This window comes from Pelobates fuscus, chromosome 5 (genome assembly GCF_036172605.1).
Source record: "Pelobates fuscus isolate aPelFus1 chromosome 5, aPelFus1.pri, whole genome shotgun sequence".
Classification (NCBI taxonomy): Eukaryota; Metazoa; Chordata; class Amphibia; order Anura; family Pelobatidae; genus Pelobates; species Pelobates fuscus.
The window spans coordinates 226,992,284-227,019,924 of NC_086321.1; the positions used below are offsets into that span (position 1 = coordinate 226,992,284).

General features: G+C 43.9%; 26 non-coding genes across 26 annotated transcripts; all 26 read right to left on the minus strand.

The window, feature by feature from the left end:
- Positions 1-701: 701 nt before the first annotated feature.
- TRNAK-UUU (transfer RNA lysine (anticodon UUU)) lies at positions 702-774 on the minus strand. The gene has a single exon. It is a non-coding gene; the product is annotated as a tRNA-Lys (tRNA).
- A 1,697-nt stretch (positions 775-2,471) lies between these two features.
- On the minus strand, positions 2,472-2,544 carry TRNAK-UUU (transfer RNA lysine (anticodon UUU)). The gene has a single exon. It is a non-coding gene; the product is annotated as a tRNA-Lys (tRNA).
- Positions 2,545-4,387: 1,843 nt separating this feature from the next.
- On the minus strand, positions 4,388-4,460 carry TRNAK-UUU (transfer RNA lysine (anticodon UUU)). Its single transcript has one exon. It is a non-coding gene; the product is annotated as a tRNA-Lys (tRNA).
- Positions 4,461-5,375: 915 nt separating this feature from the next.
- On the minus strand, positions 5,376-5,448 carry TRNAK-UUU (transfer RNA lysine (anticodon UUU)). Its single transcript has one exon. It is a non-coding gene; the product is annotated as a tRNA-Lys (tRNA).
- Positions 5,449-6,363: 915 nt separating this feature from the next.
- Positions 6,364-6,436, minus strand: TRNAK-UUU (transfer RNA lysine (anticodon UUU)). Its single transcript has one exon. It is a non-coding gene; the product is annotated as a tRNA-Lys (tRNA).
- A 1,773-nt stretch (positions 6,437-8,209) lies between these two features.
- On the minus strand, positions 8,210-8,282 carry TRNAK-UUU (transfer RNA lysine (anticodon UUU)). Its single transcript has one exon. It is a non-coding gene; the product is annotated as a tRNA-Lys (tRNA).
- Positions 8,283-9,118: 836 nt separating this feature from the next.
- Positions 9,119-9,191, minus strand: TRNAK-UUU (transfer RNA lysine (anticodon UUU)). The gene has a single exon. It is a non-coding gene; the product is annotated as a tRNA-Lys (tRNA).
- An 829-nt stretch (positions 9,192-10,020) lies between these two features.
- Positions 10,021-10,093, minus strand: TRNAK-UUU (transfer RNA lysine (anticodon UUU)). The gene has a single exon. It is a non-coding gene; the product is annotated as a tRNA-Lys (tRNA).
- Positions 10,094-10,926: 833 nt separating this feature from the next.
- TRNAK-UUU (transfer RNA lysine (anticodon UUU)) lies at positions 10,927-10,999 on the minus strand. The gene has a single exon. It is a non-coding gene; the product is annotated as a tRNA-Lys (tRNA).
- Positions 11,000-11,828: 829 nt separating this feature from the next.
- On the minus strand, positions 11,829-11,901 carry TRNAK-UUU (transfer RNA lysine (anticodon UUU)). Its single transcript has one exon. It is a non-coding gene; the product is annotated as a tRNA-Lys (tRNA).
- An 829-nt stretch (positions 11,902-12,730) lies between these two features.
- On the minus strand, positions 12,731-12,803 carry TRNAK-UUU (transfer RNA lysine (anticodon UUU)). Its single transcript has one exon. It is a non-coding gene; the product is annotated as a tRNA-Lys (tRNA).
- An 833-nt stretch (positions 12,804-13,636) lies between these two features.
- On the minus strand, positions 13,637-13,709 carry TRNAE-UUC (transfer RNA glutamic acid (anticodon UUC)). The gene has a single exon. It is a non-coding gene; the product is annotated as a tRNA-Glu (tRNA).
- Positions 13,710-14,538: 829 nt separating this feature from the next.
- TRNAK-UUU (transfer RNA lysine (anticodon UUU)) lies at positions 14,539-14,611 on the minus strand. The gene has a single exon. It is a non-coding gene; the product is annotated as a tRNA-Lys (tRNA).
- Positions 14,612-15,440: 829 nt separating this feature from the next.
- TRNAK-UUU (transfer RNA lysine (anticodon UUU)) lies at positions 15,441-15,513 on the minus strand. The gene has a single exon. It is a non-coding gene; the product is annotated as a tRNA-Lys (tRNA).
- Positions 15,514-16,341: 828 nt separating this feature from the next.
- Positions 16,342-16,414, minus strand: TRNAK-UUU (transfer RNA lysine (anticodon UUU)). Its single transcript has one exon. It is a non-coding gene; the product is annotated as a tRNA-Lys (tRNA).
- Positions 16,415-17,209: 795 nt separating this feature from the next.
- On the minus strand, positions 17,210-17,282 carry TRNAK-UUU (transfer RNA lysine (anticodon UUU)). The gene has a single exon. It is a non-coding gene; the product is annotated as a tRNA-Lys (tRNA).
- An 829-nt stretch (positions 17,283-18,111) lies between these two features.
- On the minus strand, positions 18,112-18,184 carry TRNAK-UUU (transfer RNA lysine (anticodon UUU)). The gene has a single exon. It is a non-coding gene; the product is annotated as a tRNA-Lys (tRNA).
- An 826-nt stretch (positions 18,185-19,010) lies between these two features.
- Positions 19,011-19,083, minus strand: TRNAK-UUU (transfer RNA lysine (anticodon UUU)). Its single transcript has one exon. It is a non-coding gene; the product is annotated as a tRNA-Lys (tRNA).
- Positions 19,084-19,834: 751 nt separating this feature from the next.
- Positions 19,835-19,907, minus strand: TRNAK-UUU (transfer RNA lysine (anticodon UUU)). The gene has a single exon. It is a non-coding gene; the product is annotated as a tRNA-Lys (tRNA).
- Positions 19,908-20,744: 837 nt separating this feature from the next.
- On the minus strand, positions 20,745-20,817 carry TRNAK-UUU (transfer RNA lysine (anticodon UUU)). The gene has a single exon. It is a non-coding gene; the product is annotated as a tRNA-Lys (tRNA).
- A 788-nt stretch (positions 20,818-21,605) lies between these two features.
- On the minus strand, positions 21,606-21,678 carry TRNAK-UUU (transfer RNA lysine (anticodon UUU)). Its single transcript has one exon. It is a non-coding gene; the product is annotated as a tRNA-Lys (tRNA).
- A 751-nt stretch (positions 21,679-22,429) lies between these two features.
- TRNAK-UUU (transfer RNA lysine (anticodon UUU)) lies at positions 22,430-22,502 on the minus strand. Its single transcript has one exon. It is a non-coding gene; the product is annotated as a tRNA-Lys (tRNA).
- An 833-nt stretch (positions 22,503-23,335) lies between these two features.
- TRNAK-UUU (transfer RNA lysine (anticodon UUU)) lies at positions 23,336-23,408 on the minus strand. Its single transcript has one exon. It is a non-coding gene; the product is annotated as a tRNA-Lys (tRNA).
- An 828-nt stretch (positions 23,409-24,236) lies between these two features.
- TRNAK-UUU (transfer RNA lysine (anticodon UUU)) lies at positions 24,237-24,309 on the minus strand. The gene has a single exon. It is a non-coding gene; the product is annotated as a tRNA-Lys (tRNA).
- An 888-nt stretch (positions 24,310-25,197) lies between these two features.
- Positions 25,198-25,270, minus strand: TRNAK-UUU (transfer RNA lysine (anticodon UUU)). The gene has a single exon. It is a non-coding gene; the product is annotated as a tRNA-Lys (tRNA).
- An 823-nt stretch (positions 25,271-26,093) lies between these two features.
- Positions 26,094-26,166, minus strand: TRNAK-UUU (transfer RNA lysine (anticodon UUU)). Its single transcript has one exon. It is a non-coding gene; the product is annotated as a tRNA-Lys (tRNA).
- Between the last annotated feature and the right edge of the window lie 1,475 nt (positions 26,167-27,641).

The following is a 27,641-nucleotide window of genomic DNA, read 5'->3' on the forward strand; positions in this document are numbered from 1 at the left end:
AGGTCTCCTTCCTCTTTGTGTATGATGCAGACTTCACATCCATTTCAAGGGGAAAATTGACTTTGCATTTTCTCAAAGCACGTTTCTAGATCAGAAAGACACTGAATCTGTCTGGAACAAGTAGATCCCAGCGCTTGAGCAGACAGGAATGTTTGACAGGGGGATAAATAAAGGTAGGCGTGGCAAGAGAGGCATTTGAAAGGTGGGTGCTGAGAGAAAATCTAAGCGCGCATGACTCAAACGGTAGACCCGAAACCCTTCTATTTGCCACAAGAAAGTTGTCGAAGTTGAAAATAGGCGTGACAAGAGAGGCATTTGGAATGTGGGTGCTGAGAGAAAATCTAAGCGTGCATGACTCAAACGGTAGACCCGAAACCCTTCTATTTGCCACAAGAAAGTTGTCGAAGTTGAAAATAGACTCCAACACTATAGTAAAAATTCAATGTATATTTCAAATTTGCGGTCAAATTAGCCAAACTGGAAATGTTCTCTAAATAACCTATGTTTTCCATTCTGCTACTCTTGCCTTAAATGTAAAATTGACCTGGTGCATAAAGCAATTTGCCTGTACCATAACTTTTTAAGATTATACCATGTCATTTTTCTGTGTAGAAGCATGGCTTAACCTGCACCAAAAGCTTAAGTGCCGACAGAATTGTAGGTAGCCCCTCTTAATATTGGTGAACTAAAAACCATGGGAGCGCCCGAACAGGGACTTGAACCCTGGACCCTCAGATTAAAAGTCTGATGCTCTACCGACTGAGCTATCCGGGCTCTTGCAAAGCTTGTCCGCCGGCGCTCCGTGCGTGCCTGCTAACATGGTCCAATTGAAAAGCTACTTTCAGGTGATTGAAAACGTAGCACTGCCTGTCAACCAGAAAAGTACTGTGCGCTGCACTGCTCACCTGCTTGTAAATTGAATCTCCTCTGCCGGCTTACACACAAATTGCCGCAAATCATTGTCAGTTTCTGTTTCAAGGTATCCGGAAGGTCTCCTTCCTCTTTGTGTATGATGCTGACTTCACATCCATTTCAAGGGGACAATTGACTTTGCATTTTCTTAAAGCACGTTTCTAGATCAGAAAGACACTGAATCTGTCTGGAACAAGTAGATCCCAGCGCTTGAGCAGACAGGAATGTTTGACAGGGGGATAAATAAAGGTAGGCGTGGCAAGAGAGGCATTTGGAATGTGGGTGCTGAGAGAAAATCTAAGTGCGCATGACTCAAACGGTAGACCCGAAACCCTTCTATTTGCCACAAGAAAGTTGTCGAAGTTGAAAATAGACTCCAACACTATAGTAAAAATTCAATGTATATTTTAAATTTGCGGTCAAATTAGCCAAACTGGAAATGTTCTCTAAATAACCTATGTTTTCCATTCTGCTACTCTTGCCTTAAATGTAAAATTGACCTGGTGCATAAAGCAATTTGCCTGTACCAGAACTTTTTAAGATTATACCATGTCACTTTTCTGTGTAGAAGCATGGCTTAACCTGCACCAAACGCTTAAGTGCCGACAGAATTGCAGGTAGCCCCTCTTAATATTGGTGAACTAAAAACCATGGGAGCGCCCGAACAGGGACTTGAAACCTGGACCCTCAGATTAAGAGTCTGATGCTCTACCGACTGAGCTATCCGGGCTCTTGCAAAGCTCGTCCGCCGGCGTTCCATGCGTGCCTGCTAACATGGTCCAATTGAAAAGCTACTTTCAGGTGATTGAAAACGTAGCACTGCCTGTCAACCAGAAAAGTACTGTGCGCTGCACTGCTCACCTGCTTGTAAATTGAATCTCCTCTGCCGGCTTACACACAAATTGCCGCAAATAATTGTCAGTTTCAACACCTTCACCCCTTGCTTGAGTGCTGATAAGCTGTTTCAAGGTATCCGGAAGGTCTCCTTCCTCTTTGTGTATGATGCTGACTTCACATCCATTTCAAGGGGACAATTGACTTTGCATTTTCTCAAAGCACGTTTCTAGATCAGAAAGACACTGAATCTGTCTGGAACAAGTAGATCCCAGCGCTTGAGCAGACAGGAATGTTTGACAGGGGGATAAATAAAGGTAGGCGTGGCAAGAGAGGCATTTGGAATGTGGGTGCTGAGAGAAAATCTAAGCACGCATGACTCAAACGGTAGACCCGAAACCCTTCTATTTGCCACAAGAAAGTTGTCGAAGTTGAAAATAGACTCCAACACTATAGTAAAAATTCAATGTATATTTCAAATTTGCGGTCAAATTAGCCAAACTGGAAATGTTCTCTAAATAACCTATGTTTTCCATTCTGCTACTCTTGCCTTAAATGTAAAATTGACCTGGTGCATAAAGCAATTTGCCTGTACCAGAACTTTTTAAGATTATACCATGTCACTTTTCTGTGTAGAAGCATGGCTTAACCTGCACCAAACGCTTAAGTGCCGACAGAATTGCAGGTAGCCCCTCTTAATATTGGTGAACTATAAACCATGGGAGCACCCGAACAGGGACTTGAACCCTGGACCCTCAGATTAAAAGTCTGATGCTCTACCGACTGAGCTATCCGGGCTCTTGCAAAGCTTGTCCGCCGGCGCTCTGTGCGTGCCTGCTAACATGGTCCAATTGAAAAGCTACTTTCAGGTGATTGAAAACGTAGCACTGCCTGTCAACCAGAAAAGTACTGTGCGCTGCACTGCTCACCTGCTTGTAAATTGAATCTCCTCTGCCGGCTTACACACAAATTGCCGCAAATCATTGTCAGTTTCAACACCTTCACCCCTTGCTTGAGTGCTGATAAGCTGTTTCAAGGTATCCGGAAGGTCTCCTTCCTCTTTGTGTATGATGCTGACTTCACATCCATTTCAAGGGGAAAATTGACTTTGCATTTTCTCAAAGCACGTTTCTAGATCAGAAAGACACTGAATCTGTCTGGAACAAGTAGATCCCAGCGCTTGAGCAGACAGGAATGTTTGACAGGGGGATAAATAAAGGTAGGCGTGGCAAGAGAGGCATTTGGAATGTGGGTGCTGAGAGAAAATCTAAGCGTGGATGACTCAAACGGTAGACCCGAAACCCTTCTATTTGCCACAAGAAAGTTGTCGAAGTTGAAAATAGACTTCAACACTATAGTAAAAATTCAATATATATTTCAAATTTGCGGTCAAATTAGCCAAACTGGAAATGTTCTCTAAATAACCTATGTTTTCCATTCTGCTACTCTTGCCTTAAATGTAAAATTGACCTGGTGCATAAAGCAATTTGCCTGTACCAGAACTTTTTAAGATTATACCATGTCACTTTTCTGTGTAGAAGCATGGCTTAACCTGCACGCTTAAGTGCCGACAGAATTGCTGGTAGCCCCTCTTAATATTGGTGAACTAAAAACCATGGGAGCGCACGAACAGGGACTTGAACCCTGGACCCTCAGATTAAAAGCTCTACCGACTGAGCTATCCGGGCTCTTGCAAAGCTCGTCCGCCGGCGCTCCGTGCGTGCGTGCCTGCTAACATGGTCCAATTGAAAAGCTACTTTCAGGTGATTGAAAACGTAGCACTGCCTGTCAACCAGAAAAGTACTGTGCGCTGCACTGCTCACCTGCTTGTAAATTGAATCTCCTCTGCCGGCTTACACACAAATTGCCGCAAATCATTGTCAGTTTCAACACCTTCACCCCTTGCTTGAGTGCTGATAAGCTGTTTCAAGGTATCCGGGAGGTCTCCTTCCTCTTTGTGTATGATGCAGACTTCACATCCATTTCAAGGGGAAAATTGACTTTGCATTTTCTCAAAGCACGTTTCTAGATCAGAAAGACACTGAATCTGTCTGGAACAAGTAGATCCCAGCGCTTGAGCAGACAGGAATGTTTGACAGGGGGATAAATAAAGGTAGGCGTGGCAAGAGAGGCATTTGAAAGGTGGGTGCTGAGAGAAAATCTAAGCGCGCATGACTCAAACGGTAGACCCGAAACCCTTCTATTTGCCACAAGAAAGTTGTCGAAGTTGAAAATAGGCGTGACAAGAGAGGCATTTGGAATGTGGGTGCTGAGAGAAAATCTAAGCGTGCATGACTCAAACGGTAGACCCGAAACCCTTCTATTTGCCACAAGAAAGTTGTCGAAGTTGAAAATAGACTCCAACACTATAGTAAAAATTCAATGTATATTTCAAATTTGCGGTCAAATTAGCCAAACTGGAAATGTTCTCTAAATAACCTATGTTTTCCATTCTGCTACTCTTGCCTTAAATGTAAAATTGACCTGGTGCATAAAGCAATTTGCCTGTACCATAACTTTTTAAGATTATACCATGTCATTTTTCTGTGTAGAAGCATGGCTTAACCTGCACCAAAAGCTTAAGTGCCGACAGAATTGTAGGTAGCCCCTCTTAATATTGGTGAACTAAAAACCATGGGAGCGCCCGAACAGGGACTTGAACCCTGGACCCTCAGATTAAAAGTCTGATGCTCTACCGACTGAGCTATCCGGGCTCTTGCAAAGCTTGTCCGCCGGCGCTCCGTGCGTGCCTGCTAACATGGTCCAATTGAAAAGCTACTTTCAGGTGATTGAAAACGTAGCACTGCCTGTCAACCAGAAAAGTACTGTGCGCTAAACTGCTCACCTGCTTGTAAATTGAATCTCCTCTGCCGGCTTACACACAAATTGCCGCAAATCATTGTCAGTTTCTGTTTCAAGGTATCCGGAAGGTCTCCTTCCTCTTTGTGTATGATGCTGACTTCACATCCATTTCAAGGGGACAATTGACTTTGCATTTTCTTAAAGCACGTTTCTAGATCAGAAAGACACTGAATCTGTCTGGAACAAGTAGATCCCAGCGCTTGAGCAGACAGGAATGTTTGACAGGGGGATAAATAAAGGTAGGCGTGGCAAGAGAGGCATTTGAAAGGTGGGTGCTGAGAGAAAATCTAAGCGCGCATGACTCAAACGGTAGACCCGAAACCCTTCTATTTGCCACAAGAAAGTTGTCGAAGTTGAAAATAGGCGTGACAAGAGAGGCATTTGGAATGTGGGTGCTGAGAGAAAATCTAAGCGTGCATGACTCAAACGGTAGACCCGAAACCCTTCTATTTGCCACAAGAAAGTTGTCGAAGTTGAAAATAGACTCCAACACTATAGTAAAAATTCAATGTATATTTCAAATTTGCGGTCAAATTAGCCAAACTGGAAATGTTCTCTAAATAACCTATGTTTTCCATTCTGCTACTCTTGCCTTAAATGTAAAATTGACCTGGTGCATAAAGCAATTTGCCTGTACCATAACTTTTTAAGATTATACCATGTCATTTTTCTGTGTAGAAGCATGGCTTAACCTGCACCAAAAGCTTAAGTGCCGACAGAATTGTAGGTAGCCCCTCTTAATATTGGTGAACTAAAAACCATGGGAGCGCCCGAACAGGGACTTGAACCCTGGACCCTCAGATTAAAAGTCTGATGCTCTACCGACTGAGCTATCCGGGCTCTTGCAAAGCTTGTCCGCCGGCGCTCCGTGCGTGCCTGCTAACATGGTCCAATTGAAAAGCTACTTTCAGGTGATTGAAAACGTAGCACTGCCTGTCAACCAGAAAAGTACTGTGCGCTAAACTGCTCACCTGCTTGTAAATTGAATCTCCTCTGCCGGCTTACACACAAATTGCCGCAAATCATTGTCAGTTTCTGTTTCAAGGTATCCGGAAGGTCTCCTTCCTCTTTGTGTATGATGCTGACTTCACATCCATTTCAAGGGGACAATTGACTTTGCATTTTCTTAAAGCACGTTTCTAGATCAGAAAGACACTGAATCTGTCTGGAACAAGTAGATCCCAGCGCTTGAGCAGACAGGAATGTTTGACAGGGGGATAAATAAAGGTAGGCGTGGCAAGAGAGGCATTTGAAAGGTGGGTGCTGAGAGAAAATCTAAGCGCGCATGACTCAAACGGTAGACCCGAAACCCTTCTATTTGCCACAAGAAAGTTGTCGAAGTTGAAAATAGGCGTGACAAGAGAGGCATTTGGAATGTGGGTGCTGAGAGAAAATCTAAGCGTGCATGACTCAAACGGTAGACCCGAAACCCTTCTATTTGCCACAAGAAAGTTGTCGAAGTTGAAAATAGACTCCAACACTATAGTAAAAATTCAATGTATATTTCAAATTTGCGGTCAAATTAGCCAAACTGGAAATGTTCTCTAAATAACCTATGTTTTCCATTCTGCTACTCTTGCCTTAAATGTAAAATTGACCTGGTGCATAAAGCAATTTGCCTGTACCATAACTTTTTAAGATTATACCATGTCATTTTTCTGTGTAGAAGCATGGCTTAACCTGCACCAAAAGCTTAAGTGCCGACAGAATTGTAGGTAGCCCCTCTTAATATTGGTGAACTAAAAACCATGGGAGCGCCCGAACAGGGACTTGAACCCTGGACCCTCAGATTAAAAGTCTGATGCTCTACCGACTGAGCTATCCGGGCTCTTGCAAAGCTTGTCCGCCGGCGCTCCGTGCGTGCCTGCTAACATGGTCCAATTGAAAAGCTACTTTCAGGTGATTGAAAACGTAGCACTGCCTGTCAACCAGAAAAGTACTGTGCGCTAAACTGCTCACCTGCTTGTAAATTGAATCTCCTCTGCCGGCTTACACACAAATTGCCGCAAATCATTGTCAGTTTCTGTTTCAAGGTATCCCGAAGGTCTCCTTCCTCTTTGTGTATGATGCTGACTTCACATCCATTTCAAGGGGACAATTGACTTTGCATTTTCTTAAAGCACGTTTCTAGATCAGAAAGACACTGAATCTGTCTGGAACAAGTAGATCCCAGCGCTTGAGCAGACAGGAATGTTTGACAGGGGGATAAATAAAGGTAGGCGTGGCAAGAGAGGCATTTGGAATGTGGGTGCTGAGAGAAAATCTAAGCGCGCATGACTCAAACGGTAGACCCGAAACCCTTCTATTTGCCACAAGAAAGTTGTCGAAGTTGAAAATAGACTCCAACACTATAGTAAAAATTCAATGTATATTTTAAATTTGCGGTCAAATTAGCCAAACTGGAAATGTTCTCTAAATAACCTATGTTTTCCATTCTGCTACTCTTGCCTTAAATGTAAAATTGACCTGGTGCATAAAGCAATTTGCCTGTACCAGAACTTTTTAAGATTATACCATGTCACTTTTCTGTGTAGAAGCATGGCTTAACCTGCACCAAACGCTTAAGTGCCGACAGAATTGCAGGTAGCCCCTCTTAATATTGGTGAACTAAAAACCTTGGGAGCGCCCGAACAGGGACTTGAAACCTGGACCCTCAGATTAAGAGTCTGATGCTCTACCGACTGAGCTATCCGGGCTCTTGCAAAGCTCGTCCGCCGGCGTTCCATGCGTGCCTGCTAACATGGTCCAATTGAAAAGCTACTTTCAGGTGATTGAAAACGTAGCACTGCCTGTCAACCAGAAAAGTACTGTGCGCTGCACTGCTCACCTGCTTGTAAATTGAATCTCCTCTGCCGGCTTACACACAAATTGCCGCAAATAATTGTCAGTTTCAACACCTTCACCCCTTGCTTGAGTGCTGATAAGCTGTTTCAAGGTATCCGGAAGGTTTCCTTCCTCTTTGTGTATGATGCTGACTTCACATCCATTTCAAGGGGACAATTGACTTTGCATTTTCTCAAAGCACGTTTCTAGATCAGAAAGACACTGAATCTGTCTGGAACAAGTAGATCCCAGCGCTTGAGCAGACAGGAATGTTTGACAGGGGGATAAATAAAGGTAGGCGTGGCAAGAGAGGCATTTGGAATGTGGGTGCTGAGAGAAAATCTAAGCGCGCATGACTCAAACGGTAGACCCGAAACCCTTCTATTTGCCACAAGAAAGTTGTCGAAGTTGAAAATAGACTCCAACACTATAGTAAAAATTCAATGTATATTTCAAATTTGCGGTCAAATTAGCCAAACTGGAAATGTTCTCTAAATAACCTATGTTTTCCATTCTGCTACTCTTGCCTTAAATGTAAAATTGACCTGGTGCATAAAGCAATTTGCCTGTACCAGAACTTTTTAAGATTATACCATGTCACTTTTCTGTGTAGAAGCATGGCTTAACCTGCACCAAACGCTTAAGTGCCGACAGAATTGCAGGTAGCCCCTCTTAACCCCTTAAGGACACATGACGTGCCTGACACGTCATGATTCCCTTTTATTCCAGAAGTTTGGTCCTTAAGGGGTTAATATTGGTGAACTAAAAACCATGGGAGCGCCCGAACAGGGACTTGAACCCTGGACCCTCAGATTAAAAGTCTGATGCTCTACCGACTGAGCTATCCGGGCTCTTGCAAAGCTTGTCCGCCGGCGCTCCGTGCGTGCGTGCGTGCGTGCCTGCTAACATGGTCCAATTGAAAAGCTACTTTCAGGTGATTGAAAACGTAGCACTGCCTGTCAACCAGAAAAGTACTGTGCGCTGCACTGCTCACCTGCTTGTAAATTGAATCTCCTCTGCCGGCTTACACACAAATTGCCGCAAATCATTGTCAGTTTCAACACCTTCACCCCTTGCTTGAGTGCTGATAAGCTGTTTCAAGGTATCCGGAAGGTCTCCTTCCTCTTTGTGTATGATGCTGACTTCACATCCATTTCAAGGGGAAAATTGACTTTGCATTTTCTCAAAGCACGTTTCTAGATCAGAAAGACACTGAATCTGTCTGGAACAAGTAGATCCCAGCGCTTGAGCAGACAGGAATGTTTGACAGGGGGATAAATAAAGGTAGGCGTGGCAAGAGAGGCATTTGGAATGTGGGTGCTGAGAGAAAATCTAAGCGTGGATGACTCAAACGGTAGACCCGAAACCCTTCTATTTGCCACAAGAAAGTTGTCGAAGTTGAAAATAGACTTCAACACTATAGTAAAAATTCAATATATATTTCAAATTTGCGGTCAAATTAGCCAAACTGGAAATGTTCTCTAAATAACCTATGTTTTCCATTCTGCTACTCTTGCCTTAAATGTAAAATTGACCTGGTGCATAAAGCAATTTGCCTGTACCAGAACTTTTTAAGATTATACCATGTCACTTTTCTGTGTAGAAGCATGGCTTAACCTGCACGCTTAAGTGCCGACAGAATTGCTGGTAGCCCCTCTTAATATTGGTGAACTAAAAACCATGGGAGCGCCCGAACAGGGACTTGAACCCTGGACCCTCAGATTAAAAGTCTGATGCTCTACCGACTGAGCTATCCGGGCTCTTGCAAAGCTCGTCCGCCGGCGCTCCATGCGTGCCTGCTAACATGGTCCAATTGAAAAGCTACTTTCAGGTGATTGAAAACGTAGCACTGCCTGTCAACCAGAAAAGTACTGTGCGCTAAACTGCACACCTGCTTGTAAATTGAATCTCCTCTGCCGGCTTACACACAAATTGCCGCAAATCATTGTCAGTTTCAACACCTTCACCCCTTGCTTGAGTGCTGATAAGCTGTTTCAAGGTATCCGGGAGGTCTCCTTCGTCTTTGTGTATGATGCTGACTTCACATCCATTTCAAGGGGACAATTGACTTTGCATTTTCTCAAAGCACGTTTCTAGATCAGAAAGACACTGAATCTGTCTGGAACAAGTAGATCCCAGCGCTTGAGCAGACAGGAATGTTTGACAGGGGGATAAATAAAGGTAGGCGTGGCAAGAGAGGCATTTGGAATGTGGGTGCTGAGAGAAAATCTAAGCGCGCATGACTCAAACGGTAGACCCGAAACCCTTCTATTTGCCACAAGAAAGTTGTCGAAGTTGAAAATAGACTCCAACACTATAGTAAAAATTCAATGTATATTTCAAATTTGCGGTCAAATTAACCAAACTGGAAATGTTCTCTAAATAACCTATGTTTTCCATTCTGCTACTCTTGCCTTAAATGTAAAATTGACCTGGTGCATAAAGCAATTTGCCTGTACCAGAACTTTTTAAGATTATACCATGTCACTTTTCTGTGTAGAAGCATGGCTTAACTTGCACCAAACGCTTAAGTGCCGACAGAATTGCAGGTAGCCCCTCTTAATATTGGTGAACTAAAAACCATGGGAGCGCCCGAACAGGGACTTGAACCCTGGACCCTCAGATTAAAAGTCTGATGCTCTACCGACTGAGCTATCCGGGCTCTTGCAAAGCTCGTCCGCCGGCGCTCCGTGCGTGCGTGCCTGCTAACATGGTCCAATTGAAAAGCTACTTTCAGGTGATTGAAAACGTAGCACTGCCTGTCAACCAGAAAAGTACTGTGCGCTGCACTGCTCACCTGCTTGTAAATTGAATCTCCTCTGCCGGCTTACACACAAATTGCCGCAAATCATTGTCAGTTTCAACACCTTCACCCCTTGCTTGAGTGCTGATAAGCTCTTTCAAGGTATCCGGGAGGTCTCCTTCCTCTTTGTGTATGATGCAGACTTCACATCCATTTCAAGGGGAAAATTGACTTTGCATTTTCTCAAAGCACGTTTCTAGATCAGAAAGACACTGAATCTGTCTGGAACAAGTAGATCCCAGCGCTTGAGCAGACAGGAATGTTTGACAGGGGGATAAATAAAGGTAGGCGTGGCAAGAGAGGCATTTGGAATGTGGGTGCTGAGAGAAAATCTAAGCGCGCATGACTAAAACGGTAGACCCGAAACCCTTCTATTTGCCACAAGAAAGTTGTCGAAGTTGAAAATAGACTCCAACACTATAGTAAAAATTCAATGTATATTTCAAATTTGCGGTCAAATTAGCCAAACTGGAAATGTTCTCTAAATAACCTATGTTTTCCATTCTGCTACTCTTGCCTTAAATGTAAAATTGTCCTGGTGCATAAAGCAATTTGCCTGTACCAGAACTTTTTAAGATTATACCATGTCACTTTTCTGTGTAGAAGCATGGCTTAACCTGCACCAAACGCTTAAGTGCCGACAGAATTGCAGGTAGCCCCTCTTAATATTGGTGAACTAAAAACCATGGGAGCACCCGAACAGGGACTTGAACCCTGGACCCTCAGATTAAAAGTCTGATGCTCTACCGACTGAGCTATCCGGGCTCTTGCAAAGCTCATCCGCCGGCGCTCTGTGCGTGCCTGCTAACATGGTCCAATTGAAAAGCTACTTTCAGGTGATTGAAAACGTAGCACTGCCTGTCAACCAGAAAAGTACTGTGCGCTGCACTGCTCACCTGCATGTAAATTGAATCTCCTCTGCCGGCTTACACACAAATTGCCGCAAATCATTGTCAGTTTCAACACCTTCACCCCTTGCTTGAGTGCTGATAAGCTGTTTCAAGGTATCCGGGAGGTCTCCTTCGTCTTTGTGTATGATGCTGACTTCACATCCATTTCAAGGGGACAATTGACTTTGCATTTTCTCAAAGCACGTTTCTAGATCAGAAAGACACTGAATCTGTCTGGAACAAGTAGATCCCAGCGCTTGAGCAGACAGGAATGTTTGACAGGGGGATAAATAAAGGTAGGCGTGGCAAGAGAGGCATTTGGAATGTGGGTGCTGAGAGAAAATCTAAGCGCGCATGACTCAAACGGTAGACCCGAAACCCTTCTATTTGCCACAAGAAAGTTGTCGAAGTTGAAAATAGACTCCAACACTATAGTAAAAATTCAATGTATATTTCAAATTTGCGGTCAAATTAGCCAAACTGGAAATGTTCTCTAAATAACCTATGTTTTCCATTCTGCTACTCTTGCCTTAAATGTAAAATTGTCCTGGTGCATAAAGCAATTTGCCTGTACCAGAACTTTTTAAGATTATACCATGTCACTTTTCTGTGTAGAAGCATGGCTTAACCTGCACCAAACGCTTAAGTGCCGACAGAATTGCAGGTAGCCCCTCTTAATATTGGTGAACTAAAAACCATGGGAGCACCCGAACAGGGACTTGAACCCTGGACCCTCAGATTAAAAGTCTGATGCTCTACCGACTGAGCTATCCGGGCTCTTGCAAAGCTCGTCCGCCGGCGCTCTGTGCGTGCCTGCTAACATGGTCCAATTGAAAAGCTACTTTCAGGTGATTGAAAACGTAGCACTGCCTGTCAACCAGAAAAGTACTGTGCGCTGCACTGCTCACCTGCATGTAAATTGAATCTCCTCTGCCGGCTTACACACAAATTGCCGCAAATCATTGTCAGTTTCAACACCTTCACCCCTTGCTTGAGTGCTGATAAGCTGTTTCAAGGTATCCGGGAGGTCTCCTTCGTCTTTGTGTATGATGCTGACTTCACATCCATTTCAAGGGGACAATTGACTTTGCATTTTCTCAAAGCACGTTTCTAGATCAGAAAGACACTGAATCTGTCTGGAACAAGTAGATCCCAGCGCTTGAGCAGACAGGAATGTTTGACAGGGGGATAAATAAAGGTAGGCGTGGCAAGAGAGGCATTTGGAATGTGGGTGCTGAGAGAAAATCTAAGCGCGCATGACTCAAACGGTAGACCCGAAACCCTTCTATTTGCCACAAGAAAGTTGTCGAAGTTGAAAATAGACTCCAACACTATAGTAAAAATTCAATGTATATTTCAAATTTGCGGTCAAATTAGCCAAACTGGAAATGTTCTCTAAATAACCTATGTTTTCCATTCTGCTACTCTTGCCTTAAATGTAAAATTGACCTGGTGCATAAAGCAATTTGCCTGTACCAGAACTTTTTAAGATTATACCATGTCACTTTTCTGTGTAGAAGCATGGCTTAACCTGCACCAAACGCTTAAGTGCCGACAGAATTGCAGGTAGCCCCTCTTAATATTGGTGAACTAAAAACCATGGGAGCGCCCGAACAGGGACTTGAACCCTGGACCCTCAGATTAAAAGTCTGATGCTCTACCGACTGAGCTATCCGGGCTCTTGCAAAGCTCGTCCGCCGGCGCTCCGTGCGTGCGTGCCTGCTAACATGGTCCAATTGAAAAGCTACTTTCAGGTGATTGAAAACGTAGCACTGCCTGTCAACCAGAAAAGTACTGTGCGCTGCACTGCTCACCTGCTTGTAAATTGAATCTCCTCTGCCGGCTTACACACAAATTGCCGCAAATCATTGTCAGTTTCAACACCTTCACCCCTTGCTTGAGTGCTGATAAGCTGTTTCAAGGTATCCGGAAGGTCTCCTTCCTCTTTGTGTATGATGCTGACTTCACATCCATTTCAAGGGGAAAATTGACTTTGCATTTTCTCAAAGCACGTTTCTAGATCAGAAAGACACTGAATCTGTCTGGAACAAGTAGATCCCAGCGCTTGAGCAGACAGGAATGTTTGACAGGGGGATAAATAAAGGTAGGCGTGGCAAGAGAGGCATTTGGAATGTGGGTGCTGAGAGAAAATCTAAGCGCGCATGACTAAAACGGTAGACCCGAAACCCTTCTATTTGCCACAAGAAAGTTGTCGAAGTTGAAAATAGACTCCAACACTATAGTAAAAATTCAATGTATATTTCAAATTTGCGGTCAAATTAGCCAAACTGGAAATGTTCTCTAAATAACCTATGTTTTCCATTCTGCTACTCTTGCCTTAAATGTAAAATTGTCCTGGTGCATAAAGCAATTTGCCTGTACCAGAACTTTTTAAGATTATACCATGTCACTTTTCTGTGTAGAAGCATGGCTTAACCTGCACCAAACGCTTAAGTGCCGACAGAATTGCAGGTAGCCCCTCTTAATATTGGTGAACTAAAAACCATGGGAGCACCCGAACAGGGACTTGAACCCTGGACCCTCAGATTGAAAGTCTGATGCTCTACCGACTGAGCTATCCGGGCTCTTGCAAAGCTCATCCGCCGGCGCTCTGTGCGTGCCTGCTAACATGGTCCAATTGAAAAGCTACTTTCAGGTGATTGAAAACGTAGCACTGCCTGTCAACCAGAAAAGTACTGTGCGCTGCACTGCTCACCTGCATGTAAATTGAATCTCCTCTGCCGGCTTACACACAAATTGCCGCAAATCATTGTCAGTTTCAACACCTTCACCCCTTGCTTGAGTGCTGATAAGCTGTTTCAAGGTATCCGGGAGGTCTCCTTCGTCTTTGTGTATGATGCTGACTTCACATCCATTTCAAGGGGACAATTGACTTTGCATTTTCTCAAAGCACGTTTCTAGATCAGAAAGACACTGAATCTGTCTGGAACAAGTAGATCCCAGCGCTTGAGCAGACAGGAATGTTTGACAGGGGGATAAATAAAGGTAGGCGTGGCAAGAGAGGCATTTGGAATGTGGGTGCTGAGAGAAAATCTAAGCGCGCATGACTCAAACGGTAGACCCGAAACCCTTCTATTTGCCACAAGAAAGTTGTCGAAGTTGAAAATAGACTCCAACACTATAGTAAAAATTCAATGTATATTTCAAATTTGCGGTCAAATTAGCCAAACTGGAAATGTTCTCTAAATAACCTATGTTTTCCATTCTGCTACTCTTGCCTTAAATGTAAAATTGTCCTGGTGCATAAAGCAATTTGCCTGTACCAGAACTTTTTAAGATTATACCATGTCACTTTTCTGTGTAGAAGCATGGCTTAACCTGCACCAAACGCTTAAGTGCCGACAGAATTGCAGGTAGCCCCTCTTAATATTGGTGAACTAAAAACCATGGGAGCACCCGAACAGGGACTTGAACCCTGGACCCTCAGATTAAAAGTCTGATGCTCTACCGACTGAGCTATCCGGGCTCTTGCAAAGCTCGTCCGCCGGCGCTCTGTGCGTGCCTGCTAACATGGTCCAATTGAAAAGCTACTTTCAGGTGATTGAAAACGTAGCACTGCCTGTCAACCAGAAAAGTACTGTGCGCTGCACTGCTCACCTGCATGTAAATTGAATCTCCTCTGCCGGCTTACACACAAATTGCCGCAAATCATTGTCAGTTTCAACACCTTCACCCCTTGCTTGAGTGCTGATAAGCTGTTTCAAGGTATCCGGGAGGTCTCCTTCGTCTTTGTGTATGATGCTGACTTCACATCCATTTCAAGGGGACAATTGACTTTGCATTTTCTCAAAGCACGTTTCTAGATCAGAAAGACACTGAATCTGTCTGGAACAAGTAGATCCCAGCGCTTGAGCAGACAGGAATGTTTGACAGGGGGATAAATAAAGGTAGGCGTGGCAAGAGAGGCATTTGGAATGTGGGTGCTGAGAGAAAATCTAAGCGCGCATGACTCAAACGGTAGACCCGAAACCCTTCTATTTGCCACAAGAAAGTTGTCGAAGTTGAAAATAGACTCCAACACTATAGTAAAAATTCAATGTATATTTCAAATTTGCGGTCAAATTAGCCAAACTGGAAATGTTCTCTAAATAACCTATGTTTTCCATTCTGCTACTCTTGCCTTAAATGTAAAATTGACCTGGTGCATAAAGCAATTTGCCTGTACCAGAACTTTTTAAGATTATACCATGTCACTTTTCTGTGTAGAAGCATGGCTTAACCTGCACCAAACGCTTAAGTGCCGACAGAATTGCAGGTAGCCCCTCTTAATATTGGTGAACTAAAAACCATGGGAGCGCCCGAACAGGGACTTGAACCCTGGACCCTCAGATTAAAAGTCTGATGCTCTACCGACTGAGCTATCCGGGCTCTTGCAAAGCTCGTCCGCCGGCGCTCCGTGCGTGCGTGCCTGCTAACATGGTCCAATTGAAAAGCTACTTTCAGGTGATTGAAAACGTAGCACTGCCTGTCAACCAGAAAAGTACTGTGCGCTGCACTGCTCACCTGCTTGTAAATTGAATCTCCTCTGCCGGCTTACACACAAATTGCCGCAAATCATTGTCAGTTTCAACACCTTCACCCCTTGCTTGAGTGCTGATAAGCTGTTTCAAGGTATCCGGAAGGTCTCCTTCCTCTTTGTGTATGATGCTGACTTCACATCCATTTCAAGGGGAAAATTGACTTTGCATTTTCTCAAAGCACGTTTCTAGATCAGAAAGACACTGAATCTGTCTGGAACAAGTAGATCCCAGCGCTTGAGCAGACAGGAATGTTTGACAGGGGGATAAATAAAGGTAGGCGTGGCAAGAGAGGCATTTGGAATGTGGGTGCTGAGAGAAAATCTAAGCGTGGATGACTCAAACGGTAGACCCGAAACCCTTCTATTTGCCACAAGAAAGTTGTCGAAGTTGAAAATAGACTTCAACACTATAGTAAAAATTCAATATATATTTCAAATTTGCGGTCAAATTAGCCAAACTGGAAATGTTCTCTAAATAACCTATGTTTTCCATTCTGCTACTCTTGCCTTAAATGTAAAATTGACCTGGTGCATAAACCAATTTGCCTGTACCAGAACTTTTTAAGATTATACCATGTCACTTTTCTGTGTAGAAGCATGGCTTAACCTGCACGCTTAAATGCCGACAGAATTGCTGGTAGCCCCTCTTAATATTGGTGAACTAAAAACCATGGGAGCACCCGAACAGGGACTTGAACCCTGGACCCTCAGATTAAAAGTCTGATGCTCTACCGACTGAGCTATCCGGGCTCCTGCAAAGCTCGTCCGCCGGCTCTCCGTGCGTGCCTGCTAACATGGTCCAATTGAAAAGCTACTTTCAGGTGATTGAAAACGTAGCACTGCCTGTCAACCAGAAAAGTACTGTGCGCTGCACTGCTCACCTGCTTGTAAATTGAATCTCCTCTGCCGGCTTACACACAAATTGCCGCAAATCATTGTCAGTTTCTGTTTCAAGGTATCCGGAAGGTCTCCTTCCTCTTTGTGTATGATGCTGACTTCACATCCATTTCAAGGGGACAATTGACTTTGCATTTTCTCAAAGCACGTTTCTAGATCAGAAAGACACTGAATCTGTCTGGAACAAGTAGATCCCAGCGCTTGAGCAGACAGGAATGTTTGACAGGGGGATAAATAAAGGTAGGCGTGGCAAGAGAGGCATTTGGAATGTGGGTGCTGAGAGAAAATCTATGCGCGCATGACTCAAACGGTAGACCCGAAACCCTTCTATTTGCCACAAGAAAGTTGTCGAAGTTGAAAATAGACTCCAACACTATAGTAAAAATTCAATGTATATTTCAAATTTGCGGTCAAATTAGCCAAACTGGAAATGTTCTCTAAATAACCTATGTTTTCCATTCTGCTACTCTTGCCTTAAATGTAAAATTGACCTGGTGCATAAAGCAATTTGCCTGTACCAGAACTTTTTAAGATTATACCATGTCACTTTTCTGTGTAGAAGCATGGCTTAACCTGCACCAAACGCTTAAGTGCCGACAGAATTGCAGGTAGCCCCTCTTAATATTGGTGAACTAAAAACCATGGGAGCACCCGAACAGGGACTTGAACCCTGGACCCTCAGATTAAAAGTCTGATGCTCTACCGACTGAGCTATCCGGGCTCTTGCAAAGCTCGTCCGCCGGCGCTCTGTGCGTGCCTGCTAACATGGTCCAATTGAAAAGCTACTTTCAGGTGATTGAAAACGTAGCACTGCCTGTCAACCAGAAAAGTACTGTGCGCTGCACTGCTCACCTGCATGTAAATTGAATCTCCTCTGCCGGCTTACACACAAATTGCCGCAAATCATTGTCAGTTTCAACACCTTCACCCCTTGCTTGAGTGCTGATAAGCTGTTTCAAGGTATCCGGGAGGTCTCCTTCCTCTTTGTGTATGATGCTGACTTCACATCCATTTCAAGGGGAAAATTGACTTTGCATTTTCTCAAAGCACGTTTCTAGATCAGAAAGACACTGAATCTGTCTGGAACAAGTAGATCCCAGCGCTTGAGCAGACAGGAATGTTTGACAGGGGGATAAATAAAGGTAGGCGTGGCAAGAGAGGCATTTGGAATGTGGGTGCTGAGAGAAAATCTAAGCGCGCATGACTCAAACGGTAGACCCGAAACCCTTCTATTTGCCACAAGAAAGTTGTCGAAGTTGAAAATAGACTCCAACACTATAGTAAAAATTCAATGTATATTTCAAATTTGCGGTCAAATTAGCCAAACTGGAAATGTTCTCTAAATAACCTATGTTTTCCATTCTGCTACTCTTGCCTTAAATGTAAAATTGACCTGGTGCATAAAGCAATTTGCCTGTACCAGAACTTTTTAAGATTATACCATGTCACTTTTCTGTGTAGAAGCATGGCTTAACCTGCACCAAACGCTTAAGTGCCGACAGAATTGCAGGTAGCCCCTCTTAATATTGGTGAACTAAAAACCATGGGAGCGCCCGAACAGGGACTTGAACCCTGGACCCTCAGATTAAAAGTCTGATGCTCTACCGACTGAGCTATCCGGGCTCTTGCAAAGCTTGTCCGCCGGCGCTCCGTGCGTGCGTGCCTGCTAACATGGTCCAATTGAAAAGCTACTTTCAGGTGATTGAAAACGTAGCACTGCCTGTCAACCAGAAAAGTACTGTGCGCTGCACTGCTCACCTGCTTGTAAATTGAATCTCCTCTGCCGGCTTACACACAAATTGCCGCAAATCATTGTCAGTTTCAACACCTTCACCCCTTGCTTGAGTGCTGATAAGCTGTTTCAAGGTATCCGGGAGGTCTCCTTCCTCTTTGTGTATGATGCTGACTTCACATCCATTTCAAGGGGAAAATTGACTTTGCATTTTCTCAAAGCACGTTTCTAGATCAGAAAGACACTGAATCTGTCTGGAACAAGTAGATCCCAGCGCTTGAGCAGACAGGAATGTTTGACAGGGGGATAAATAAAGGTAGGCGTGGCAAGAGAGGCATTTGGAATGTGGGTGCTGAGAGAAAATCTAAGCGCGCATGACTCAAACGGTAGACCCGAAACCCTTCTATTTGCCACAAGAAAGTTGTCGAAGTTGAAAATAGACTCCAACACTATAGTAAAAATTCAATGTATATTTCAAATTTGCGGTCAAATTAGCCAAACTGGAAATGTTCTCTAAATAACCTATGTTTTCCATTCTGCTACTCTTGCCTTAAATGTAAAATTGACCTGGCGCATAAAGCAATTTGCCTGTACCAGAACTTTTTAAGATTATACCTTTTCTGTGTAGAAGCATGGCTTAACCTGCACCAAACGCTTAAGTGCCGACAGAATTGCAGGTAGCCCCTCTTAATATTGGTGAACTAAAAACCATGGGAGCGCCCGAACAGGGACTTGAACCCTGGACCCTCAGATTAAAAGTCTGATGCTCTACCGACTGAGCTATCCGGGCTCATGAAAAGCACCCCCGCCGGCGCTCCATGCGTGCCTGCTAATATGGTCCAATTGAAAAGCTACTTTCATTGATTGAAAACGTAGCACTGCCTGTCAACCAGAAAAGTACCGTGCACTGCACTGCTCACCTACTTGTAAATTGAATCTCCTCTGCCGGCTTCTAGATCAGAAAGACACTGAATCTGTCTGGAACAAGTAGATCCCAGCGCTTGAGCAGACAGGAATGGTTGACAGGGGGATAAATAAAGGTAGGCGTGGCAAGAGAGGCATTTGGAATGTGGGTGCTGAGAGAAAATCTAAGCGCGCATGACTCAATCGGTAGACCCTTCTATTTGCCACAAGAAAGTAGGCGTGGCAAGAGAGGCATATGGAATGTGCTGAGAGAAAATCTAAGCGCGCATGACTCAAACGGTAGACCCGAAACCCTTCTATTTGCCACAAGAAAGTTGTCGAAGTTGAAAATAGACTCCAACACTATAGTAAAAATTCAATGTATATTTCAAATTTGCGGTCAAATTAGCCAAACTGGAAATGTTCACTAAATAACCTATGTTTTCCATTCTGCTACTCTTGCCTTAAATGTAAAATTGACCTGGTGCATAAAGCAATTTGCCTGTACCAGAACTTTTTAAGATTATACCATGTCACTTTTCTGTGTAGAAGCATGGCTTAACCTGCACCAAACGCTTAAGTGCCGACAGAATTGCAGGTAGCCCCTCTTAATATTGGTGAACTAAAACCAATGGGAGCGCCCAAACAGGGACTTGAACCCTGGACCCTCAGATTAAAAGTCTGATGCTCTACCGACTGAGCTATCCGGGCTCTTGCAAAGCTCGTCCGCCGGCGCTCCGTGCGTGCGTGCGTGCCTGCTAACATGGTCCAATTGAAAAGCTACTTTCAGGTGATTGAAAACGTAGCACTGCCTGTCAACCAGAAAAGTACTGTGCGCTGCACTGCTCACCTGCTTGTAAATTGAATCTCCTCTGCCGGCTTACACACAAATTGCCGCAAATCATTGTCAGTTTCAACACCTTCACCCCTTGCTTGAGTGCTGATAAGCTGTTTCAAGGTATCCGGGAGGTCTCCTTCCTCTTTGTGTATGATGCTGACTTCACATCCATTTCAAGGGGAAAATTGACTTTGCATTTTCTCAAAGCACGTTTCTAGATCAGAAAGACACTGAATCTGTCTGGAACAAGTAGATCCCAGCGCTTGAGCAGACAGGAATGTTTGACAGGGGGATAAATAAAGGTAGGCGTGGCAAGAGAGGCATTTGGAATGTGGGTGCTGAGAGAAAATCTAAGCGCGCATGACTCAAACGGTAGACCCGAAACCCTTCTATTTGCCACAAGAAAGTTGTCGAAGTTGAAAATAGACTCCAACACTATAGTAAAAATTCAATGTATATTTCAAATTTGCGGTCAAATTAGCCAAACTGGAAATGTTCTCTAAATAACCTATGTTTTCCATTCTGCTACTCTTGCCTTAAATGTAAAATTGACCTGGTGCATAAAGCAATTTGCCTGTACCATAACTTTTTAAGATTATACCATGTAATTTTTCTGTGTAGAAGCATGGCTTAACCTGCACCAAACGCTTAAGTGCCGACAGAATTGTAGGTAGCCCCTCTTAATATTGGTGAACTAAAAACCACGGGAGCGCCCGAACAGGGACTTGAACCCTGGACCCTCAGATTAAAAGTCTGATGCTCTACCGACTGAGCTATCCGGGCTCTTGCAAAGCTTGTCCGCCGGCGCTCCGTGCGTGCCTGCTAACATGGTCCAATTGAAAAGCTACTTTCAGGTGATTGAAAACGTAGCACTGCCTGTCAACCAGAAAAGTACTGTGCGCTAAACTGCTCACCTGCTTGTAAATTGAATCTCCTCTGCCGGCTTACACACAAATTGCCGCAAATCATTGTCAGTTTCTGTTTCAAGGTATCCGGAAGGTCTCCTTCCTCTTTGTGTATGATGCTGACTTCACATCCATTTCAAGGGGACAATTGACTTTGCATTTTCTTAAAGCACGTTTCTAGATCAGAAAGACACTGAATCTGTCTGGAACAAGTAGATCCCAGCGCTTGAGCAGACAGGAATGTTTGACAGGGGGATAAATAAAGGTAGGCGTGGCAAGAGAGGCATTTGGAATGTGGGTGCTGAGAGAAAATCTAAGCGCGCATGACTCAAACGGTAGACCCGAAACCCTTCTATTTGCCACAAGAAAGTTGTCGAAGTTGAAAATAGACTCCAACACTATAGTAAAAATTCAATGTATATTTTAAATTTGCAGTCAAATTAGCCAAACTGGAAATGTTCTCTAAATAACCTATGTTTTCCATTCTGCTACTCTTGCCTTAAATGTAAAATTGACCTGGTGCATAAAGCAATTTGCCTGTACCATAACTTTTTAAGATTATACCATGTCACTTTTCTGTGTAGAAGCATGGCTTAACCTGCACCAAACGCTTAAGTGCCGACAGAATAGCCCCTCTTAATATTGGTGAACTAAAAACCATGGGAGCGCCCGAACAGGGACTTGAACCCTGGACCCTCAGATTAAAAGTCTGATGCTCTACCGACTGAGCTATCCGGGCTCATGAAAAGCACCCCCGCCGGCGCTCCATGCGTGCCTGCTAATATGGTCCAATTGAAAAGCTACTTTCATTGATTGAAAACGTAGCACTGCCTGTCAACCAGAAAAGTACCGTGCACTGCACTGCTCACCTACTTGTAAATTGAATCTCCTCTGCCGGCTTCTAGATCAGAAAGACACTGAATCTGTCTGGAACAAGTAGATCCCAGCGCTTGAGCAGACAGGAATGGTTGACAGGGGGATAAATAAAGGTAGGCGTGGCAAGAGAGGCATTTGGAATGTGGGTGCTGAGAGAAAATCTAAGCGCGCATGACTCAATCGGTAGACCCTTCTATTTGCCACAAGAAAGTAGGCGTGGCAAGAGAGGCATATGGAATGTGCTGAGAGAAAATCTAAGCGCGCATGACTCAAACGGTAGACCCGAAACCCTTCTATTTGCCACAAGAAAGTTGTCGAAGTTGAAAATAGACTCCAACACTATAGTAAAAATTCAATGTATATTTCAAATTTGCGGTCAAATTAGCCAAACTGGAAATGTTCACTAAATAACCTATGTTTTCCATTCTGCTACTCTTGCCTTAAATGTAAAATTGACCTGGTGCATAAAGCAATTTGCCTGTACCAGAACTTTTTAAGATTATACCATGTCACTTTTCTGTGTAGAAGCATGGCTTAACCTGCACCAAACGCTTAAGTGCCGACAGAATTGCAGGTAGCCCCTCTTAATATTGGTGAACTAAAACCAATGGGAGCGCCCAAACAGGGACTTGAACCCTGGACCCTCAGATTAAAAGTCTGATGCTCTACCGACTGAGCTATCCGGGCTCTTGCAAAGCTCGTCCGCCGGCGCTCCGTGCGTGCGTGCCTGCTAACATGGTCCAATTGAAAAGCTACTTTCAGGTGATTGAAAACGTAGCACTGCCTGTCAACCAGAAAAGTACTGTGCGCTGCACTGCTCACCTGCTTGTAAATTGAATCTCCTCTGCCGGCTTACACACAAATTGCCGCAAATCATTGTCAGTTTCAACACCTTCACCCCTTGCTTGAGTGCTGATAAGCTGTTTCAAGGTATCCGGGAGGTCTCCTTCCTCTTTGTGTATGATGCAGACTTCACATCCATTTCAAGGGGAAAATTGACTTTGCATTTTCTCAAAGCACGTTTCTAGATCAGAAAGACACTGAATCTGTCTGGAACAAGTAGATCCCAGCGCTTGAGCAGACAGGAATGTTTGACAGGGGGATAAATAAAGGTAGGCGTGGCAAGAGAGGCATTTGGAATGTGGGTGCTGAGAGAAAATCTAAGCGCGCATGACTCAAACGGTAGACCCGAAACCCTTCTATTTGCCACAAGAAAGTTGTCGAAGTTGAAAATAGACTCCAACACTATAGTAAAAATTCAATGTATATTTCAAATTTGCGGTCAAATTAGCCAAACTGGAAATGTTCTCTAAATAACCTATGTTTTCCATTCTGCTACTCTTGCCTTAAATGTAAAATTGACCTGGTGCATAAAGCAATTTGCCTGTACCAGAACTTTTTAAGATTATACCATGTCACTTTTCTGTGTAGAAGCATGGCTTAACCTGCACCAAAAGCTTAAGTGCCGACAGAATTGTAGGTAGCCCCTCTTAATATTGGTGAACTAAAACCAATGGGAGCGCCCAAACAGGGACTTGAACCCTGGACCCTCAGATTAAAAGTCTGATGCTCTACCGACTGAGCTATCCGGGCTCTTGCAAAGCTCGTCCACTGGCGCTCCGTGCGTGCGTGCCTGCTAACATGGTCCAATTGAAAAGCTACTTTCAGGTGATTGAAAACGTAGCACTGCCTGTCAACCAGAAAAGTACTGTGCGCTGCACTGCTCACCTGCTTGTAAATTGAATCTCCTCTGCCGGCTTACACACAAATTGCCGCAAATCATTGTCAGTTTCAACACCTTCACCCCTTGCTTGAGTGCTGATAAGCTGTTTCAAGGTATCCGGGAGGTCTCCTTCCTCTTTGTGTATGATGCAGACTTCACATCCATTTCAAGGGGAAAATTGACTTTGCATTTTCTCAAAGCACGTTTCTAGATCAGAAAGACACTGAATCTGTCTGGAACAAGTAGATCCCAGCGCTTGAGCAGACAGGAATGTTTGACAGGGGGATAAATAAAGGTAGGCGTGGCAAGAGAGGCATTTGGAATGTGGGTGCTGAGAGAAAATCTAAGCGCGCATGACTCAAACGGTAGACCCGAAACCCTTCTATTTGCCACAAGAAAGTTGTCGAAGTTGAAAATAGACTCCAACACTATAGTAAAAATTCAATGTATATTTCAAATTTGCGGTCAAATTAGCCAAACTGGAAATGTTCTCTAAATAACCTATGTTTTCCATTCTGCTACTCTTGCCTTAAATGTAAAATTGACCTGGTGCATAAAGCAATTTGCCTGTACCAGAACTTTTTAAGATTATACCATGTCACTTTTCTGTGTAGAAGCATGGCTTAACCTGCACGCTTAAATGCCGACAGAATTGCTGGTAGCCCCTCTTAATATTGGTGAACTAAAAACCATGGGAGCACCCGAACAGGGACTTGAACCCTGGACCCTCAGATTAAAAGTCTGATGCTCTACCGACTGAGCTATCCGGGCTCCTGCAAAGCTCGTCCGCCGGCTCTCCGTGCGTGCCTGCTAACATGGTCCAATTGAAAAGCTACTTTCAGGTGATTGAAAACGTAGCACTGCCTGTCAACCAGAAAAGTACTGTGCGCTGCACTGCTCACCTGCTTGTAAATTGAATCTCCTCTGCCGGCTTACACACAAATTGCCGCAAATCATTGTCAGTTTCTGTTTCAAGGTATCCGGAAGGTCTCCTTCCTCTTTGTGTATGATGCTGACTTCACATCCATTTCAAGGGGACAATTGACTTTGCATTTTCTCAAAGCACGTTTCTAGATCAGAAAGACACTGAATCTGTCTGGAACAAGTAGATCCCAGCGCTTGAGCAGACAGGAATGTTTGACAGGGGGATAAATAAAGGTAGGCGTGGCAAGAGAGGCATTTGGAATGTGGGTGCTGAGAGAAAATCTAAGCGCGCATGACTCAATCGGTAGACCCTTCTATTTGCCACAAGAAAGTAGGCGTGGCAAGAGAGGCATATGGAATGTGCTGAGAGAAAATCTAAGCGCGCATGACTCAAACGGTAGACCCGAAACCCTTCTATTTGCCACAAAAAAGTTGTCGAAGTTTAAAATAGACTCCAACACTATAGTAAAAATTCAATGTATATTTCAAATTTGCGGTCAAATTAGCCAAACTGGAAATGTTCACTAAATAACCTATGTTTTCCATTCTGCTACTCTTGCCTTAAATGTAAAATTGACCTGGTGCATAAAGCAATTTGCCTGTACCAGAACTTTTTAAGATTATACCATGTCACTTTTCTGTGTAGAAGCATGGCTTAACCTGCACCAAACGCTTAAGTGCCGACAGAATTGCAGGTAGCCCCTCTTAATATTGGTGAACTAAAAACCATGGGAGCGCCCGAACAGGGACTTGAACCCTGGACCCTCAGATTAAAAGTCTGATGCTCTACCGACTGAGCTATCCGGGCTCTTGCAAAGCTCATCCGCCGGCGCTCCGTGCGTGCCTGCTAACATGGTCCAATTGAAAAGCTACTTTCAGGTGATTGAAAACGTAGCACTGCCTGTCAAAAGTACTGTGCGCTGCACTGCTCACCTGCTTGTAAATTGAATCACCTCTGCCGGCTTACACACAAATTGCCGCAAATCATTGTCAGTTTCAACACCTTCACCCCTTGCTTGAGTGCTGATAAGCTGTTTCAAGGTATCCGGGAGGTCTCCTTCCTCTTTGTGTATGATGCTGACTTCACATCCATTTCAAGGGGACAATTGACTTTGCATTTTCTCAAAGCACGTTTCTAGATCAGAAAGACACTGAATCTGTCTGGAACAAGTAGATCCCAGCGCTTGAGCAGACAGGAATGTTTGACAGGGGGATAAATAAAGGTAGGCGTGGCAAGAGAGGCATTTGGAATGTGGGTGCTGAGAGAAAATCTAAGTGCGCATGACTCAAACGGTAGACCCGAAACCCTTCTATTTGCCACAAGAAAGTTGTCGAAGTTGAAAATAGACTCCAACACTATAGTAAAAATTCAATGTATATTTCAAATTTGCGGTCAAATTAGCCAAAGTGGAAATGTTCTCTAAATAACCTATGTTTTCCATTCTGCTACTCTTGCCTTAAATGTAAAATTGACCTGGTGCATAAAGCAATTTGCCTGTACCAGAACTTTTTAAGATTATACCATGTCACTTTTGTGTGTAGAAGCATGGCTTAACCTGCACCAAACGCTTAAGTGCCGACAGAATTGCAGGTAGCCCCTCTTAATATTGGTGAACTAAAAACCATGGGAGCGCCCGAACAGGGACTTGAACCCTGGACCCTCAGATTAAAAGTCTGATGCTCTACCGACTGAGCTATCCGGGCTCTTGCAAAGCTTGTCCGCCGGCGCTCCGTGCGTGCCTGCTAACATGGTCCAATTCAAAAGCTACTTTCAGGTGATTGAAAACGTAGCACTGCCTGTAAACCAGAAAAGTACTGTGCGCTGCACTGCTCACCTGCTTGTAAATTGAATCTCCTCTGCCGGCTTACACACAAATTGCCGCAAATCATTGTCAGTTTCAACACCTTCACCCCTTGTTTGAGTGCTGATAAGCTGTTTCAAGGTATCCGGGAGGTCTCCTTCCTCTTTGTGTATGATGCTGACTTCACATCCATTTCAAGGGGACAATTGACTTTGCATTTTCTCAAAGCATGTTTCTAGATCAGAAAGACACTGAATCTGTCTGGAACAAGTAGATCCCAGCGCTTGAGCAGACAGGAATGTTTGACAGGGGGATAAATAAAGGTAGGCGTGGCAAGAGAGGCATTTGGAATGTGCGTGCTGAGAGAAAATCTAAGCGCGCATGACTCAAACGGTAGACCCGAAACCATTCTATTTGCCACAAGAAAGTTGTCGAAGTTGAAAATAGACTCCAACACTATAGTAAAAATTCAATGTATATTTCAAATTTGCGGTCAAATTAGCCAAACTGGAAATGTTCTCTAAATAACCTATGTTTTCCATTCTGCTACTCTTGCCTTAAATGTAAAATTGACCTGGTGCATAAAGCAATTTGCCTGTACCAGAACTTTTTAAGATTATGCCATGTCTTTTCCCCTTGCTTTTAAATCTTCAGTGTAGAAGAATGGCTTAACCTGCACCCGCCACAGTCCAGGTGTTAGTCCCCTTGAAACAACTTTTCCATCACTTTTGTGGCCAGAAAGAGTCCCTGTGGGTTTTAAAATTCGCCTTCCCATTGAAGTCAATGGCGGTTCGCCGGTTCGCGAACGTTTGCGGAAGTTCCCGTTTGCCGTTTGCGAACCGAAAATTTTGTGTTTGCGACATCACTAGTGTAAATTAAAAAAAAAAACTAGAAATTTGACTGTGAAATAATAGCAGTCAGTTTCCTTCACACGTGTGCATTTCAGGGCCTGCCAGGGCACAGTGTCACACCAGTACAACTCATATCTGGTGTAACAGTAGTGTACATTTAAAAAAAAAAACACTTTTTGACTGTGAAATAATAGCAGTCAGTTTCCTACACACGTGTGCGTTTCAGGGCCTGCCAGGGCACAGTGTCACACCAGTGCAACTCATATCTGGTGTAACAGTAGTGTACATTTAAAAAAATAAATAAAAATGTTTTGACTGTAATAGATTGAATAGCAGTTAGTTGTCTGCAAGCGTGTGTCAGGCCTACAGCGTCTACTCTGCCAACTTCTGCCAGTGCACAGTGCCACTCATATCTGTTGTCACATTAGCTTGCACGCATAGTACCACTAATCGAAAAAAAAATGACAGACAGAGGCAGGCCACCCCGCAGGGGCCGTCGTGGTCGTGGTGCTGTGATTCCCTTTGG